Below are 19,907 nucleotides of genomic sequence, written 5' to 3'. Positions count from 1 at the left end.
CCCGGCCCCCCCCCCCCCCACAACCCAACCCGAAAATAAAAAATAAAAAATCACTGTGATTTGAATAGTATTGCTTGGAGGATGTGTGGTTAAAATGTATGAAAAAAATGTTGAGTTTACGTGTAGGATATTTTGTGTAGTTGAAAATAAGTATGAGAAATAAATTAAAGTAAAATAAAGGAAATCAAACAGGGACTTAGTTATTTCAAATCATCTTAATTCAGCTTTTTTATGTCCGGAATTGAATTGATTATCTAAGTCCATTAACATAATTCTAAAATTATCCTAAATTTTACAAAGAAAAAATAAAAAATATATATATAAACAGGATAGTGAATGAGATGGAAAGCTAAAATCCCCATGAAAAGAAAACAGGGCGACTGGGAACAACTATTAAGTACAATCATTACTTTCAAACTTCTAATTAATTTGGGGTATAACTGGGTCACTAATTTGTAAATTTGTTTTCCATCGTGACATATTTGTAAAGAATAAAGATCATAGGTAAATGATGAAAACATTTGTAAATTTGTTTTCCATCGTGACACACACTTGAAATAGAGGAGAGAATCCTCATACTTGTATTTGAAGTGGATGAATCTATTTGTACCAAATAGTTTACCCAATAGTTTACCGAATTGACAAATAGCGGCCCCCTATTGGAGGGGTGGCTGTGGGGACAACCGCCCCTCCAATAGAGGGCCGCCACCTGTCAATTCAGTAAACCATTTGGTACTCGTAACATCTTCCATTTGAAGTAGGCTATATAAATAATTATTAATGAGGGTGACATATAAATTAAATTTAGGTAAAGGGCTTCACATTTCATTAAAGAAGAAAAATGTTTAACAAATTATAAATCAACATGAATACTATCTAATCATCATTGGTCAAAATAATCTCATTTCAAACTTAATGAAAAAATATAGATATCGTTTTCAAAACGTTGAAAATCTACGTCTAACAAAAAAATTGAACGCTAAAAAAATTAAAAATCATCAATGTTGGGTTTTTGATACCTAAGAAAGCCGAACAATGATATAAAAACGATGTTGGATAAATTTATATCGACACTTTAGTGATAGTTTAACTCAGCAGCAACATGGGTCACTTTAAGCAACTTAATTAATTAAGGTTGCTCGTGGTCCAACACTTTTGGATAGCCCAAGTTGGAGTTGAATTTGTTGTTGGTGGATACGTGTGTTTTGGCCCAAGTGGTTTTAAGTATCCCGTTTGGTCATTTGTGTTGGCCCAAATTGATTAATATTCTTGGCCCAATTACATAGTGAGGGAGCCGTTTTCCGGGTTGAGTGATTACCATAGTTACTCTTTCTTTTTTTGCTTCCTTAGTGGCTGCAAACATCACCACCATCATCCTTTGTGGGTGAGAAAATTGGTGGCAACAAAGTGTTGAGTTCTATGAAATTTTTATAGTATTTTTCTGAACTCATTGAAGTACAACGTGGTAAAATTTCAACATCATCTGGGCACACAATAGGACACATAATCATATGCTAAACGAATACGATGAATACAACATATGAAAAAGAGCATAATTTTGTCTTATCAACCTCCAAATGACTTGATTCTATAGTCAACGGATAAAGGATTCATAGGACTTTTAAAGCCCATTGACCTCATTCAAAATCTTGTAGAATTCGATTTGGATGATAGTTTGAAAATCAAACAGAATGCTAAAATTTTTACTTTTTTAAGTGTTTACATGTTCAAATTCACACATCCAATCACATTTCTGTCAAAACTTATGCTAACATATCATACTAACATAAATTAATAAACATCAATTCATAGCGTTATATGAAAATCTAATTTCATGCTCAAATGAAGTACAAACTCATAAATGATCGTGTAAATTCATTATCTTAGTGATAGTACATCCTGTGCATGGGAACCTTGATCTTTGATTTGATTTTCTCCTCCCGGCTTCTCCACAATCTTTGCAATCTCCATCCATACACAATCCTTTCTCAATCTGAAAATTTTCAAAGAGAGTATTTCTTAGATGCAACCCCTTTGAACAAATAGTATATTCATATGTAAAACATAAAACTTCATAGAATAAATATTTCCATGTATTTGAGTTATCAGTGAAATTTTTTATTCCAAAGAATCACTTCGGATTGTAAAAACCGGTTATGGCCCTAAAATTTTAGCTTTACATTTCTTACCTTACAATTATATTTATACATGTAAAACATACATAAACATTCGTAAGAAAAATCAACTTGCGCCACCAATCTCTACGCTTGATATGAAAATAGAAAATCCTTTGCCTTTAATAACCAAACTTGTAGCAACAAAGTTCTTGTTTTTCTTCATTGCAAATAAGTTAAAATTATCACAATTTGAGATGAAGAAAAATGAATTTTGAATTTGAGGAGACATGGGGTAAAACGTGACTTTCCACTTGTTTAATTAGCCTTAAAGTGAGAATTTGAAGAGTTTTTTACTCAAAAAATAATTCTTATAATTTTTTTATAAAAATATTTGCATGATAACTCGGACCTAAGTTATAATATTTGAGAATTATATGATGATCATTGTGCTACAACTCAGTTATTTATTAATTTTTTGGATTAAATTTCATTTAAACGTAAATGACTTAGATCTTTAGACTTTTAAACAACCTATGTATCTAGGATTTTCTTTCCTCGCGTGGACGAACCTCCAAGACTCATTTTTTTAAGTGGGTCAAATCAATCAGAACAAGCAAAATAAATTTCAAAACCTTATAGGCTTATATCCTTAATAATTTAGGAAAAACATATTTAATTCGTCCTTATCAAAAGCTATAACCCAGATATGCCTTCAATTGGATCTCTGAAAACGGCCAAAAAAAAAAAATACTCAAAATATTTTTCTTGGATGAAAATAATGATGAACTAGTCATTAGATATATTGCTTTAGTACAGAAGAAAATATCGATGTATAGGTTGAAAATATTTTTTCTAGGTGGTGTAATGTGAATACCGAACAGGGGAAGAGTGAAAATGGTAATAATTTTGAAATTACGAGACTTGATAGTGATTGCAGTGAAGTTGTATAATGATACAGAATTATAGAGAGTTGTGTGGAAAACTTGCAGCCTCAACTTTTTTATTAATGACAGAAATCTGGTGAGGAAGAATGGAAAAATACGCAGTAAGGACATTCAAATTTTGGTTGTTTTAGGCTCATAACGTTGACGAAAGATGATCAAGGAAATTGATTATCAATAAAACAACCATGCTCCCTGTCCGGCGTCCCTCTATTGGAGGGGCGCCGGCCAAGGGCGCCATGTGGCGCCCCTGTCTGTCTTCAACCCTGTTCCCAAGCCGGGATAGGGGGCTTTATTCTCAATCAAAATAGATCAAATGAAGTCAAATTTTGTCAAATGATTATCCATATTTTACACATCAAAAACACATTTTATTTTGTAATTTTTATAGAGCCACCGGTGGGTGACTGCATGGAAATTTTGCACGGTTCGAGGCCATGAAATATCTTTCGTTGAGATTGATTGTAGCAATATAGTGACTGTTATACGGAAACTACAATACGTAACACAAAGGAAAATATTATGCTACTAAATTTACTGTACATGTTCTGTTAACATCCCCTTATGGCTTTTTTATGGAAGTAAGAAAGTAAAGCGTGTTTGATTGCGAGCATGTAATTTATATGAAAATAAAATAAATTCTAAGTAATTGAATTATTTAGAAATTATTTGCATGGAAATTATCAATGAAATGTGTTTGATTAATTTTATTTTCAACTTATAAAATCTTATATTTATCCATTTTTTATTGATAGGTAGATGGGGGAGAGAGAAAGATAGAATGAATTATCTGAAAAATAAAAATATACTCCTCTAGAGAAAATATTTCTCGTTTTCAAAGAAAATATGGTCACGTAAGTACAAAAGTAGACATTTGAGTGAAAAATGACATTTTTCATAAAAAAAAAAAATATATTTGCAATCAAATACACTCATAATGTTAAATCTTATTTGTCATTATGTGAACAGTAAAAATGTCTTAAGAAACTTTTGAAGTGATTTATTTTATATTCAAGTTAAGATTTCAATTATGAATTATCACATTCAATAAATCGAAAGATTTCAATTATAATTTATTGTGCTACGTGTCCCCCTGTTTTTAAAATATGTCATTATTGCATAACTCATTTTACTGGTTGTTGCCTTGTGAAATATGCAAGAAAGAGGCCACAGATTCAATCTATGCACGTGATGCCTTTAATCAATCTATTGAAGTAGATGAAAAAAATTAAACTGGTCAATGATTCTACCAATTACATTTGTGGACTCTATTGCAAGCTGTCCATTGCTGATGGAATGTTTCTACCGTAGTCCATGCCATGCTTATCGCCTTATTTTGCGTAGTTACTACATTAGACTGAACATTACGACGAACTCCAACTTGGTCACTATCATTATTGGATATAATTGCTGAGTTAAGAAAGGAATATTTAAAAGTTCTTAAAAATTGAACTCCCTTTAAAAGCGTGAAAGTTTAGATAGTAGCGTGATTAACATGTTTGAGTACTTGAATTGGTGTTGAAAATGTTATAATTCTCTATATAGAACCTCATTCACATATCATCATTCGAGTGGATCCTACCATCTGTTGTCGGAAATTCGACTAACGCAATCAAAAGAACAAATAAAATAAGCAGAAAAATAGAAAACAGTAGATGAAGCGTGGTATGCCAAAGCAAATCTCCTTAAGACAGATTTCGTCCTCCAATGAAGTGCAAACGGGATTATGGACGTCTGTCTCCCAAGATACAACGCTCCTTCCCAAGTCGATACTGTACAATACCAACTTTGTCGGTCGAACCAATGAATGATCGTACTCGAACGGAATAACCACGAAAATATAATAGAATTTTTATAGCAGAATATGGAGAGAGAAGAATTTAGAAATCAATTGAATTCGTAATTGATTTTTTTTTTATTTTTAAAAACGAATCTGGGGGTCTCTATTTATAGAGATTGAAGTGTCTCATGGAACACGTGTGTGACATTTCAGGAGCTGGTGCACCACTTGGTCTGATTCATCTTAGCCATTGGATCGCACTATTTTCATGATCTAACGGCCTAGATTGAACCATGAAGTGAAGTGTCCATTCATCATGTCTATTCACCAATTTTTGAACAGTCACAGCCATGCGGATGCCATGCGTACATCTAACCACCACGCAGGACGAAGGGACGTGACCTACCACCCGTGCGCCACCTAGAATGCCAACTCACCGAGCCTTGCGCTGCCATATCATCGAACCACGAGTCCATTTCAGAAAACTATAAGGCTCCCCAACTCCTCGTGACGATGCGTACGTGCGAAGTGCCAAGTGCGCCTCTAAAGCGCCCAATGCGTACTTTGCGACGTACACGTGCTGGGACCGGGTCCGAGGAGCGGCACGAGTGGTGCGAAGCACCACTCTAGTGGTGACTAGCCTTTGGCTAGCTAAAGTTAGCCAAGTGATAGGTAACTTATTAAATTATATATTATTCACACAACCCACTATATAAACAAGACTATTTTCTTGTAAACTTTCGATGTGGGATTCCTTTTCATATATAAAACACTTAAAATGGACTTATCAACATATGGGCCTATATTGGAGACTTTTCCAATTCACCCAAATTAATTGCAATGGCCCACATCATTAAATATTACATTTAATGTTTTAACCCAATTATATTCAATTAATTCCAACACCATCCACTTCTTTCTCTCTCTTATCATTTCAAATGTCGAAATGTCATGATTTGAGTGATTCAAGCCCGAAGTGTCATGATTAAATAGTAAGTTCTACCACATATTTGTTATAAAACCATCTTACTAAAGTTTTCTCCCAAGGTATGTGGCCAAGGGGTTGTTTTACAAAAGATTTTGATAATAAAAGAAAAAATAAAGTAACAGATTTTCGTAAAAGTTAATGAAATATATAGTTGAAAATTTGATAAAAGTTGTGGATCTCATAAAACATATGATTAAAATTAAAGTCTGACCAATTAATTCCTGCTCTGGAATGTTGGGAAAAACACAAATCAAGAAGATGTAAAGGAATAACTTGTAATCGTCCATGTTCAAAGGTCAATGGTACCTTTTACACATCAAAATTGATTATTTGTGTTAGATGTATAGTGTCTTCCCTCTTGATGGCAATCAATACAATCATCAAACAGCTTTCATTCTAGATTATAATATGTGCCTAATCGCTCGAACAAGTTAGCTGAATCTGATGTAGGCTGTTATTTGAATGGCAAGTGAAAAAAATGTATAAAACAAGCACAATGTGTTAGACATTCCATCTAGAGAGATTGGTTCAAAAATTCCGTAGATTGGACCATATAATACTGCATATTGGCAACATATTGATCTAGATTTTGAGCATACCGTCATTCCACTTTCCCTTTAAAAGCGATGTCCAACTTTGGGTAATATGTTACCCAAACATTTCATGATTAGTCACGATATTTGATACCCAAAAAATAAAAAATAAAATGAAATCACCTAAAATCTGATTACCTAGACATCAACACGTTTACACAAGGAAAAGAGAAGAAAAACCAAGAGGGATACAAAGTATAAGCTTAATTATTTAGGAGTCTTTTTAAATTCTATCGGTTCCACAGTAATTTATTAATCAGTGTAGGTTATTAATTTTTTAAAACATTTATTAAAACGTTATTTAATGTATATTTGCTATTGTCACTACATATTTGAAGGTAGTAGAAAATTTTCATCATGCTAATTTAGTTTTATAATGTCCTCTTAAATTTATAAGAGAGAAAAACTTCAAAGAAAAAATGTATCTTGTTCTTTTGATCTTTTCTTGATTTTTAGTTTTGAAACAACAAGTTCTTGATATCAAAATCTTTCGTAATTTGAGAAAGTTGGAAGTTCACGATTCAAATTCGGACCAAGATTTGATTATCGAGTTTGAATAAATTTTTAAACTAAGTTTCTTGTTTGAATTTTACACGTGAACACATAGTTATTAAAATTGGCCCAGCCCGGACGGTTGGCCTGGTGACTCAGACATTGGGCCTGGCCGAACAATATCCTATTATACAATCGTAAGTGACCCGGTCAAAAATGGGATTAGACCGGGTCAATTAGTAGGTTGCATACAATTTTCATGCCAAATCGGTCAGGTTGATTTTGAAACCAAATTTTAAAACTTTTTTACATTGAAATTTTAGGGACCAAAGATTTGAACGCTTGACCTATGACTAACTAGAGCTTGAATTTACCACTAGAGCATCCAACACTTGTCTTTTGTGTGATATAAACTATATTTAACCAATGACTAATTTGCTGTTTCCGAAATCATTTTTAAAAAAAATTAGTCCAAATTTTCATTCATTTTATAATATCAAATAATTATTTTATATACTTATTTTATTTTTAAAAAAAATTAACTAGATTAATTTAATAGATAATACACACAAATTTTTGATCAATAACTAACAAAAGGGAAAAATATACTTTTTTAATATTATATACAAAATTATAAAATCAAAATGTAATCATTATCACTAATAAATGAGTTCAAAAAAAATCATTAATTTGAAGGCATAAAAATAATTGACGACTAAAAACTTGAAAATTTTAATTGTCTCAAACAAAAAATATAAAATTATACTTTAAAAACAATACATTATTTTTAAGTAATGAACCACCAGTCCGACCAGTAACCCGATGACCCAATACTTTGACCGGATCGATGTTCGAGTCGAGTCTAATAACTATGTGTGAACATATAGTAACGATCTCGTATTATTAAATTAAAGAAAGTTTTTATATTCCAGGTAATTATTGTTTAGCATTTTAACATTAACAACTTGCAAATTGCTAGAGAACAAACAACAGAGATAATTGCTTTTGTGCTTGATCACTAGGAGCCACCAATCACCATGGGATCCCAGGAAGTTTTAGTGGGGTCATTGCTCAACTTCATGAATATCAGAGAAAACGAGTGATAATTCAAAAGTTGAAGGATGTGCTAATTCTCTTGGCTGTAAAAAACGAGGAGGTTCTAGGTGGGATTTACAATGATTCCATGTTCCCTTCTAACATTTCTATAACCCTGCTCATTGATGGTCTAGTTGTAGGATTGATTTGTGTGCACCATAAGCCAACCATTAACATCGTCTTTATCCTCAAATGTTCATTTGCATTGACAATGAAATTCAAATTAAGTTCAGCATTCTATTCTAGGTTCTTATATAACCAATTAGGAAAAAAAATTCGCTTGAATGGTCAACTCTGACATCAATATTTTTGTTCTGTCCAGCCATTTCCAAAATTATCATACCTTAGCTATAGACATCTGACTTATGAGAAACATCTCCAACACTTCTATAAACTATTTCTGGAGCTATATACCCTATTGTCCTTCTAGCCCTAGTATTGACATGATTACATCCAAAGTATAACGCGGTAGTTGTAGTACAACTTTGAGGTGTCGTATCCACGGGGAGATGGAATTGGTTAAAGGGTTAAAAGTTTAGGGTTTTCTTTGTGCTTTGTGTAAGGAATTTATCAGTATGAATGAAATGTAAAAATCAATTATTGAAGTAAGGAAGTTTGAATCAATGTGTGAAATAATGAAGTGCTGGAATTTCCTATATTGGTTCAGATTAATCAATGTGAATCACTCATGCAAATCACTTTGAGAAATGACAATATACCTAAGTATAATGGAGTAATCAAATCACCAATAAAATTGTATGAAATTGAAATTCAACAATTAGTTAATTTCACAATAGACAAAACATGATTGAGTCTATGAGAAATATAGTAAAAGTCAAACCAATCCCACAACAATGCTTGAAGTTGAGACCTAAATCATTTGAATTTCACTTATAACTCTAGAATTTAGATTTCCTACAAGATATTCTCACTTTAATTCTTTGGAATTAGATTCGAAATCAATTACATACATCAAGCATATAATATTAGCGAATCACACCAATGGGATTATTAAAATTGGAATTCAATACATACTTCAATTATTCGATGAAAAGAACATTATTAAATCCATGAAAATCTAATACATATTAAACCAATTTCAAAACATATTCAATAAATAGGAAATCATAAACCTAGAATTGTTTATCAATGAAAAACCAAATTACATGCGTGAAGAGATATTGACATCACCGGCACCAATCGAGTTCATCCCTTGCTTTACCAAAGTTTTCTTAGCCTTCCATGGAGTTTCTTGGCCAAAGAGAGAAAAATGGAGTCCAGGTACAATCCCCTTCGTTTTGGAGTGTTCTGGACTTAAAAATCGAGTGAAAATGTGTTACCATAGTTGATGGCGTGAAATCTGGAAACTGCCAATTTTTCTTCCAGGAGATAACTATGTCACCGCATAGTATAAACTTATGCGGTCGCATAGAACAAATGTGTGTGGCCCAAAAATTCCCTGGACCCTTCTACACGGTCCAATAGCTTTTAAACTATGTAACCACATAGTTCAAAAATTTTCCAGCCAAACAGCTTTTACTATTTTGGTCATAACTTTTCCTTTCGATGTTCGATTGAGGTGATTCAAGTTGCGTTGAAAAGATAACACAAAGGGCTACAACTTTGATTAGAAATCATCTTCCAATTCGATCATCTTCCATGTCAAAAAGGGATCCAAATATGAGGCTGAAAATTCGTGCGTAACTTTTTCGATTGGGAATTGATTTGTGAAAATGTTATGATCATATTTCACTTCCTTTGACTTCTAATTGCACCCAAATGACCCTAAGAATTATTGAATCATCATTCCATCACCCATCTCACCTATGAATTATTTGCAACTTGGTCCCTAAACCTTCACTTTCTTCCACTTTGCCCCTTTTGTACTCATTTCTTTCAAATTTCAACATTTTTCATCAAATTAAGACCTAGATCAAAGCATAAGAGTAATGAGTGTATTTTGAAATCAAATAATCATATGAATGCTTATCATGACACGATACTAGACATGTTGGGGCAAAGCCTCGCCAAGCCAAATTCCGATATCTTAGGGTTGAAGTCTTTATCCAGAAGAGTGTTATGAGGTTTAATGTCAAAGTACAAAATCCGTGTATTACATCCTTGGTGCAAGTATTCTATTCCATGAACAATGCCAACTACAATTTGAAACAACTTTTCCCATCCTAACTAATGTTCTGCTATAGAGCTATTGTGGTTAATGAACTTCTCAAGAGATCTGTTGGGCTTGAACTCATAAATGAGAGCTCTTTTGGAACCCTCAAAACAAAATCTCAGGAGAGTGACAATGTTGACATGGGATGTTCTACTAATGCTTGCAACTTCATTGATAAATTATTCTCCATTGCCTTTTGATTCTTTCAAAATCATTACTGCTACAAGATGCCCATCAAATAACTTTCCTCTATACACATTGGCAAAGCCCCCTTCTCCTAAGTTGTCAATGAATGAATTAGTCATTTTCTTAAGATCAAAGTAGTTGTTTGTTGCAAGATTCTCATTGTTCTTCAAAAAGAGCTCAATGTCCTTATCGTTTTGTGTCTTTTCCTTCAAATTCAGCATGTACTTCTTCTTGTTGAAAGCGAATAAAATTATGGAGAAGAGAACTACCACTACGGCTGAAGACCTATGATGAAAAATGATCTCAATACTATTTATAAAGAAAAAAACAAATAAATGGCATTGAAATTTGGAAGAGTTACCTGCAATCAAAATCAGTTTCGATTTATTTATTCCCGCAGCTGAAGTCAAAACACGTGTTAGATTAAGAGAATTTTATAAAAATAAGATGGGAACTTATTTTTTCTTAGTATGCTCTCTTTTCAACATATAAATCGCTACAGGGTATGATTCATGAACGTGTGATTTCATACAATAGTGGAATAAATTTATTTGGTGTTAAGATTTTCTATCAAATTGCCTGTTATAGAAAACCACTTAACCATTATAGATTACAATGCTGAAAGACAAAACTATAAAAAAAAAAAAAGTGAAATAAATAAAATTGGCCTACTTTCTTCTGGGTTGGAATATCGATTACAATGCTAAAAGTCAAAGTGGATTGGACATACACGTCTGGTGTGGACTAGTTTCTTTGGGACGATATTATGGCGTGGATGAGGTTTTAGGCCCAAGACTTCTGGGTTGGACTTATTTACATCATAAAATTGGTTCAAAGAAAGTAGTATACCCCGGGAGTCTATGTTCAATCTAGTTCTAAATTTTATATAGTGCTAACTTTATCCCCTAGTGGTCCCACAGTCACATATTTGGATTCAAACTAATTAGATGCATCATTTTGGGCTTGTAGCGATTTGAGTCGAGAATAATAAATATTTAAGGTGTTTGGAAATTACAATTTCAAAATTAAGAAATATGTTATATAATTTTAAAAATTAGGTCGTGATTAAAATTTATTAATTAAAATGTAATAGTATTATACAATTTATGATCACCATTATATACTAGTCACAATCGCATAACGTCACGGTCACAAATTTTATAGTTCACATTTTATTTATCGATCACAAATTGATTGTTAATAAATTTTTAGCTACAACAACGTGGGCCTGGGCCATAAACTATAATTTCAAATTCATTGGGCGAGTCCACAAAAACCAAACGAAATGGGCTAAAACTAACCAAATCTATAATTGTTAAAAAGTCACTAATCAATTGAATGGTTGATCCAGTGGAGATAGGTCGGAATGTCTATGAGATTAGGAAATTTGTAGGGAAGAGAATGGCAAAATGGTGGCTGCATTTTCCTAAGTTCTGATAAGTAATATTGAGCCACTAGTGGGAGAGTGCATGGCCATATGGATAGAGCTTAAATTTTCACCGGTCGAGGCCATGATATATCTTACATTGAGACTAATTATAGCAATATAGTGTCTGCTGTATGAAATTCACACGATTATCGAATCTATAGACTCCTTTAGACATCTGGTCTACTCATCGGTTTGGTGGGACGCAAACCTTGCAACACATGCTCTTACATCAAGGATAATTTTAAGAATGATTTTCCACCTGATATACTTGTAGACCTTTTGATTTCTAGTTGTTCTTAAGAAAAAAAATGAGAGAAAGTTTTGTCAATTGTAGTAGTTATAAATTTAAATTTTGGCTTCAATACGTAAGAATGCATCGAGGAAGACTCCTTATTCCTGTTTTTATATCTCAGCTCTATGTTCAATTAAGAGCAAAAACAAGAACGAGGTATACAATCAATTCATGGTATTGCCTCAATTGTTTCTATGAAGGGATAAATTTCATATTGGTGAATTACCGAAATATATATTAATATATAAAGATTTGAGTTACGCCTCAAATTGCTCTGCTTAAACGAGTCACTATCTTACAGGAGCATGTTAAGAAATAGATCTCAAATCCGCACATCGAAATATATACTAATATATATAGGTTTAAGTTACTCCTCAAATTGTTCTGCATAAACGAGTCACTATCATATGGGAGTATGTTAGGAAATAGATTTCACATCGATTGAGATGCAGACGAGCATGTGCGGATTTGAACTACTACTATTAGCAAACTTAATCTTTTTTTTGGATAAAACTCAAAATCTTAATATCATCTTGGTCAAACATATCGAATAAAAACCATAAAGCACATTATTTCTGAAATTTATCCAAACATCTCTTACGTAACACAGAAGAAAAGATTTAGGCTAAAGTCACAGTACATGTTCTGTCAACATGCCCTTTTGGCATATTTGACGGAAGTGAGAAAACGTACGTTAATTCTTTTTGTCAGTGTGAACGTTAAACAGATCCTAAGAAACTTTTGTCAAATTAATTTTTCAATTATCACATTCCATAAATCGAAAGTGACAAAAAAGAAATAGTAAGGGTCATTTTAAGAAAGTCGCAAGTATTGACCAATCTGTGAGTCCAGTGTCTGTATACTGAAATTCTTGAATATTTGTGCAAGGTTTCACTGGCTTTTCATTTTGCGTGTTGGAACACGCAAGAAAGAGGCGACAAATTCAATTTATGCTTGTGTGCCATACATCAATTTGTATCTTTTGTGCAAGTGGATGGAAAAAATTAAAGGTGTATTTTCAAAAACAAAAATGCAATTTGTGCATTACTTTTTTTTTTACATCAATTATCACACTCCCTCACAAAGGTGGGAAATAATCGTGGACCTCACCCACTAGCATGTGTGTGTGCTGTGAAAAAAGATATGAAAAAAAGTGTACGTGTAGAATGATTGTTTCAAAAATGTCCAATTTTATAGGTTTCAATTCAAAAATGTTCGCCTTTAAAATTTAATACTAAATTGTCTATTATACCCTTAATGAAAAAATGAAGCAATTAATTTTTTTTCAATTTGTCACGAATTTCGAGAAGTGCTTCCATAAGAAATTACATTAAAATGATGTTCTCGACATTTCAAATTTCGTTCGCAATATTTGAATCCCGTTTATATTTTAAAAGTACATATATCAAATCACAACATTAAATGTTCTAGACATTTCAATGTTGTTCTCGACATATTAGATATCTAGAATGACATTTCATTCTGAACATGACATTTCTCTACACTTAAAATATAGTTCTTGACATTTCTGTGTCAATGAGAAAAATAGTATTTATTGTGATTTGACATGTGCACTTTGAAATAAATAGGGTAGGTTATGTGTCAAAATTTTATTGGTCAATAAAATTTTTAATTGCAAAAATGTCCTTTTTTGTCTCTGTGTGGAATCATAAATTGTTAACAAGGGTATTTGGATCTAAATTTTTTTCAAGGATAAATCTACTTGTACATATTTTTTGTACATCAAGATATCCTCCACTCACATGAGATGGGGTCCAATCGAATATTTTATTATGGTGGACCCCACCCCATGCGAGTGGATGACATCTTAATGTACAAAAAATTATGTACACCAAGTAAAATTCATATTCTAAAATGGACATTTTTACAAATGAATATACGAGAGTGGACATTTCTAGTAATTTTCTCAAAATTAAACTGGTCCATGATTCTACCAATTACATTTGTGGACTATATTGCTAGCCGTCCACTGCTGATGGGATGTTTCTACCGTAGTCCATGCGATACTTCACTCCCTTTATTTTGCGTAGTTACTACGTTAGGCTGAATATTACGACGACCTCAGGCTTGGTCGCTATCTTTATTGGATATAATTTCTAAGTTAAGAAAGAAGTATTTAAAAGTACTTAAAATTGAACTCTCTTTAGATTTTATTTTTCTGTATAACATTTATTCGTGCTATTGGAACTTATTTTGACCTGAAGGATTAATAACCAACATTATGAAACGGAGTCGCAAACACAAAATAATAATTATTATTTATGTTGCAAAAAATTAGATGTTGATATTAAATTTGAGATTTTATCTTGAAATGTTGAGATTTGTTAAAAGGATTAACTCAAGCATTAGTCCTTATATGTTGATTAGTATTTTTATACTAAATTGACATGACATTTTACTGTCAATATACTCCTACAAGATATATATAGTAGCTCATTTGAGCATGACAATCTTGAAATTCGAATGATTGTTCAAACTTTAGATATATTGAATTATTTATTTAAGCTTGATAGACTCTAGTTTCATAGTAAGACTTAAAGCTTGATCCGTTGAAGGTGGATAAAACTTTAACAAACTTTTATAAGATATGTAATAAGCGTATAAATATAGACATTCCATCTCGAGGGGATTGATTAAAAAATTCCATGCTTGGATCATATAATACTGTCGCATACTAGCAACGTTGATCTACATTTTTTGTGCACACCAAGTGTTCCACTTTAGAAAACGTTGTCTAAACTTGGCTATTTTCAAACATTTCATTGATATTCACGATAATTTGATAAATCACCTGAACATTGATTGCCTAGACATTAACACGCTTACATAAGGAAAGGAGAAGAGAAGAAAGCAAGAGGGAGGTCCATTTGTTACCCATTCTTTGGCCACAAAAATAAAAAATATAACTGTTACCCATCATGCAAATTTACTCTTATAACGCCTAAAAAATTTAGAGGAGCAACAAATTGTCAATGAAGAAATGATGGATGAAGATCTCACAGCAACGCGAGGTCACTAGACCAACATGAAGAGGAAGTTGAAGAGGATATAAATGATGATCGATTCTTGAATAAAAAAGATAATTACGTGTCCTTCGCTCATTTACCCCTGTTTGGCCTCATTATTGTTGATTATAATGGGGGAATATTGTTTTTTCGAAAAATGGGTAATATTTACATGTAATATTATTTTATTGAAAATTGTGTAGTTAAAAATAGGAGAGCGAAAATTCTAATTTAATTTGATGAAATTTAATGGGGACCAAACGAGGGCTTATTTCTCTTATTGACATTTTAAATCACACTAACTTTGTAATTCATAGGTACCCCTGAAGTGTTATCTCCTACGTCCAATAACTTTAAACATAAGCACTTTTAATATATAATTGATGCAATTTTATGACAGATCTATTATTTAACTAATATTCAATTAAATTAATTAATAGAGTCTGTAGTTCAAATTTGGTGATTTGTTAATCACAATGAGTTGTGATTGTGATGTGCAAATTACATATAATTTAATCTTAAATTATCCGTGATCGTAAGTAATAACGAGATATGAATATCGTTATTACAGATAGACCATCGTGTGTGGCATTTCTTACTTATGAAGTAAGTAGTTGATCTTGTAAACTAAAGTGTGGATAACTATATGAGTGTCAGTGGTTAATCTTTAACGTTTGGTAGTCAAATTAGTCCTTTGACATGAGGTCATCATAATACCTTATATGAGGACAGTTATAGTTTGGTGATATTAGATGTTGCTCAACCAAAGGGCGCTAATACGTCATCATTCGAGTATGTCAAGAATCATATGAAGGTTGTGAATAACCAATAGAGGATTCGTCACTCTTTGATAGTAAGAGGTTATAATCTACATTTCATCTAGTTAAGTTGATAAGGAAATCATTGGCTAAGGTTTACTCATAAGTCGAAAATGAGTTTTCGACTTATATTGACTTAATAGTAGAATGAAAGATATAATCAATAAATGAGATTGACACTTATTCATATCTTGTAATTGTTCGAATTATATTAACAAAAGGATTATAGTTTCATGGTAATCGAACAAGTTTGATTTTATCATACCACATGACATTTTTCGTAACATGTATTGCCCTGACATATTGCTAGATGTCAATATGAGACGACGAATGTAAATTGATGAATAATAATTCACTTCGTTAGGTATCGTGATTGAGAACCTAATGAGTCGCAAACAAAATGAGAACTAGAAGATTGAGATTTACAAATTAATTAATTTAACAAATATTGGATTAATTAATTAATTAATTATGTTGCTTATTAAAATGAGTTAATTAAATATTGGATCGGGTTATTAGACGGGCCAAGCACATTTGAGCTTATATAAATAAGCAGCTAAGGTTTTGAAATTGGAGAGCGATTTTCGTTATTCTTGCCAAAACAAAAAAAGTAAACCCTAGTTCTCTCTCAATCTTATTCCCTGTGGATTTTCACTGGAAACTGGACAATTGGACAGTTATTGGTAGCAGATCAAGATTGTTGGAGTAAAAGCAAAGCAAAGAAGTTTGCAGATTTCAAGAAATGTACAATTTCTATCAAAAACAAAGGCGATCCCTGGTGAATTTTTTTTTTCCATTGTCCATGTTAAATAAATTCTCATTGGTGGTATTAGAATCTACTTCGTGTTTATTATAAATTATTTAACATGTTTGTGTAATCAAAAGTTGATTGTTATACGCCCCCAGGGCATATCCCAGTAGTGCAAAGGACAAGAGTCAAGTATATTCAGCCTTGCTGACAGTCGCGGTGTGAGAGTTCGATTCCCGAAACATGGATTGAGACTCTTAGTGGGCACTAGTGTACATGCAACTCTTGTTCCATGGCCTCTTGGGGCACATCCTGCGATTAACCTCTCTCACGATACTTCAGGGATGGGGCGGGGACTCTTAAGGTTGGGGTTCAACCTTTAAGTTGATTGTTATACCTTTTTCTAGTTTCTAGCAATTAATGAAATTTGATTTTCACGTTTTTGAAATCTGTTTAAATAAAAAAATAATAATAAATTTTAAAAAAATAAAAATGAATCGAAAAATGGGTTGGAACAATGGTTGACCGGTGGAGACGTGGTGGCACAACCATCCCCACCAACCTTGGGTGGCAATGTGAAAGGGGAAGCTCACGGCCAAGAAGCAAAAGCAGCGACTACTGACTAGACATCGTTATTGTTACAGCCGCGCGCTGTTGCTTGTTGTAAGGGCGCTGCTGCTCAACGGCGGTGCATCGCCCTATGTGACAGTGACGGCACACCGCTGTCATCCCATTAGAGGCAACGCTAGTCGCCTGCTGACGCTGAAAGAAAAGAGAAAAAAGGAGGCGGATTCAAGGTTAGGGTTTTCAATCAAGGTTGGATGAATTTTGGGGACGGGACCACTTTTGCAATTTCTGAAGTTGTGAGCCCTTGTCTGCAATATTATAAGATGGGTCATAATGCAATTTTCATACAAGGGCCCGATTATTATTTCTGAAATTTCTAAGGGCTTTCTATAAAATTTTGAAATAAGGGTCAGATTGCAATTTTCAAAATAATTTTGAATTGAGACATTAAAATGAGCTTTGAATTTAATATTTAAAGGGGTTTTGATCCAAAATTTAATCTCGACCCAATTAAAAAAATTTATTTAAAATTGACGACTTTTTATGTTTTTGTTAAAATTGGATTTTAACTTAAATATTAAAATTTAACTCTAAATTGAATTTTATTTTATTTAGAAGAGTTATCCTATAATAAAATATTAATTCAATTTAAATTAGAGATTCACTCTAATTTAGTATTTAATTAAAATTTGATTTTAATTAATTATTTACCCCAATATATTCTTGAAATTAGACTTTGATTCTAATTTGATTTTAATTAAATTGTCTCACCCTAAAATTTTTCTTGAAATTAAAGTTAGATTCTAATTTGGTATTTAATTAAATAGTTTGGCCCTAAAATTTTTCTTGGAATTGGAGTTGGTGTTTAATAGAAATTTGATTTAATTAAATAAGATCGTCATAAATCTTGGAATCAGATTTGGACTCTAATTTTTTATTTAATTGAAATTTGATTTTGATTAAATTCAACCGACTTGAGTCTTAAAATTAGAGTTAAACTCTAATTTGATATTTAATTAAAATTTAATTTTAATTAAATAGTCTTGTCCTATAATTGTGGGATTATAATTGGACTCTAATTTTGATATATAGAACATGTTTGGTAGGGATTTTAATCCAATTAATATCAATTTTTTTTACCGTTATTTCACTATTCCAGCCGTTATTTTTAAATTCTTCTCTCACAGGTAAGACTCACTTTATCTCTAACGGTCAAAAAATTAATTAATAAAATTCATACCAAACAAGCACATAATTAAAATTTGATTTAATTAAATATACCCGTTAATTAAATTAATTGATAATATGATTAATTAATTATTTGATTGATATGATCCATTTGTCTAAATTGGTTTAGACGATTTTAATTGCTGAAAACTTGAAACATGTTTTCATATAATATTAGATATTATATAAAAATGCATTTATGTAATGAATGTATTACTAGTGGATGATTATGGACTCAATCATGTGGATGTGTTGAATGGTTGGTTTTATTCTTGTTGTATTATGGGCCTACGAGCTCTTATTTATTTTGGACCTACAAGTCCGTTGTAATTATCATGGCCTATTGTCCAATTATTTAGGCCTGTGTGTGTGTGGGTGGGTGGGTGTTTATTTGCATGGTAGATGTATAGTAAAATTTATATGCTTGTTACGATAAGACATTTGCATGTAAAACCCCTCATTGAAATATTAAGTCAGATTCATATTCGCATTCCATCATTATAGTGAAAAATCAGATTCTCAAATTGTCTCAATTTGTTGAGTACACTCAAAGCTAGTCTATTAAGGATATGTTTGACACTGTGAAATATTAGATATTTCTGAACGATTGGTTCGATTTAATTAAAATTTATCTTTTGTTGAGTACACTTAAAAAGATAAATTTTAGAGGCATTTTAAGCTAACACATAAAATGTGTGAAAATAAGGAGTTGTCAGTTTAATGATCTGGAAGTTGTATGGAGATACAATTGATAATAGTATTTACCCAGATGTTTTATTATTAAGGCTTGTTGAGTACACTCAATATAACAATATAACAAATGGGATCTCAACCCACTGGTAGTCAAGTATGGATTCTATAAATTTATGCGAGATGATCATAAATTTGAGTTAAACAATGAGAGTATAATTAATTTAATAAAAGACCATGCTAAATTAATTGATGCATTTTTATATATTATTCTTTTACTTTTCGTCGTTTATATTTATTGAATCATGATAATAATATATATTTGAGTGGCATACTGGATGCCAACAACCAAATTAAATTTTCTTAATTGGTACCACAACATGAGAATTGCTCTCAAGCATGAGACAATTGGTTGTCTTTGAGTAGCCCTTTCCAAAAACACATATTGGTGACTCGATTAAGGAAGAGGTGGCTATTATAATAAACACGGTGATGTCGATAGTACTGCACATGTATGATATGATGCTTACAACTATGTCACATAAGTTACGAAAGCAACATGAGAGTATAAATGCTAACACATGATTTTTCATTTCAAAGAGTTGTATGATAATAATCACGTGTTGAAGGATATGAGACTTCCAAGCAACTATAACGATACAAAATGACAGATGGATCTTCAGTTAATACTCATATACTGAAGATAATTGGCATTGAGAAGTTGTCTCAATTAGGTTCAATAATG

At 32.0% G+C, this 19,907-nt stretch overlaps 1 pseudogene; it reads right to left on the bottom strand.

Annotated features, from left to right (window-relative positions):
- Window positions 1–8,248: 8,248 nt before the first annotated feature.
- On the bottom strand, window positions 8,249–19,674 carry LOC111369283 (annotated as a pseudogene).
- Window positions 19,675–19,907: the final 233 nt, after the last annotated feature.

This window comes from Olea europaea, chromosome 20, assembly GCF_002742605.1.
Source record: "Olea europaea var. sylvestris chromosome 20, O_europaea_v1, whole genome shotgun sequence".
NCBI lineage: Eukaryota > Viridiplantae > Streptophyta > Magnoliopsida > Lamiales > Oleaceae > Olea > Olea europaea.
This window is presented reverse-complemented; position numbering and strand designations above follow the sequence as displayed.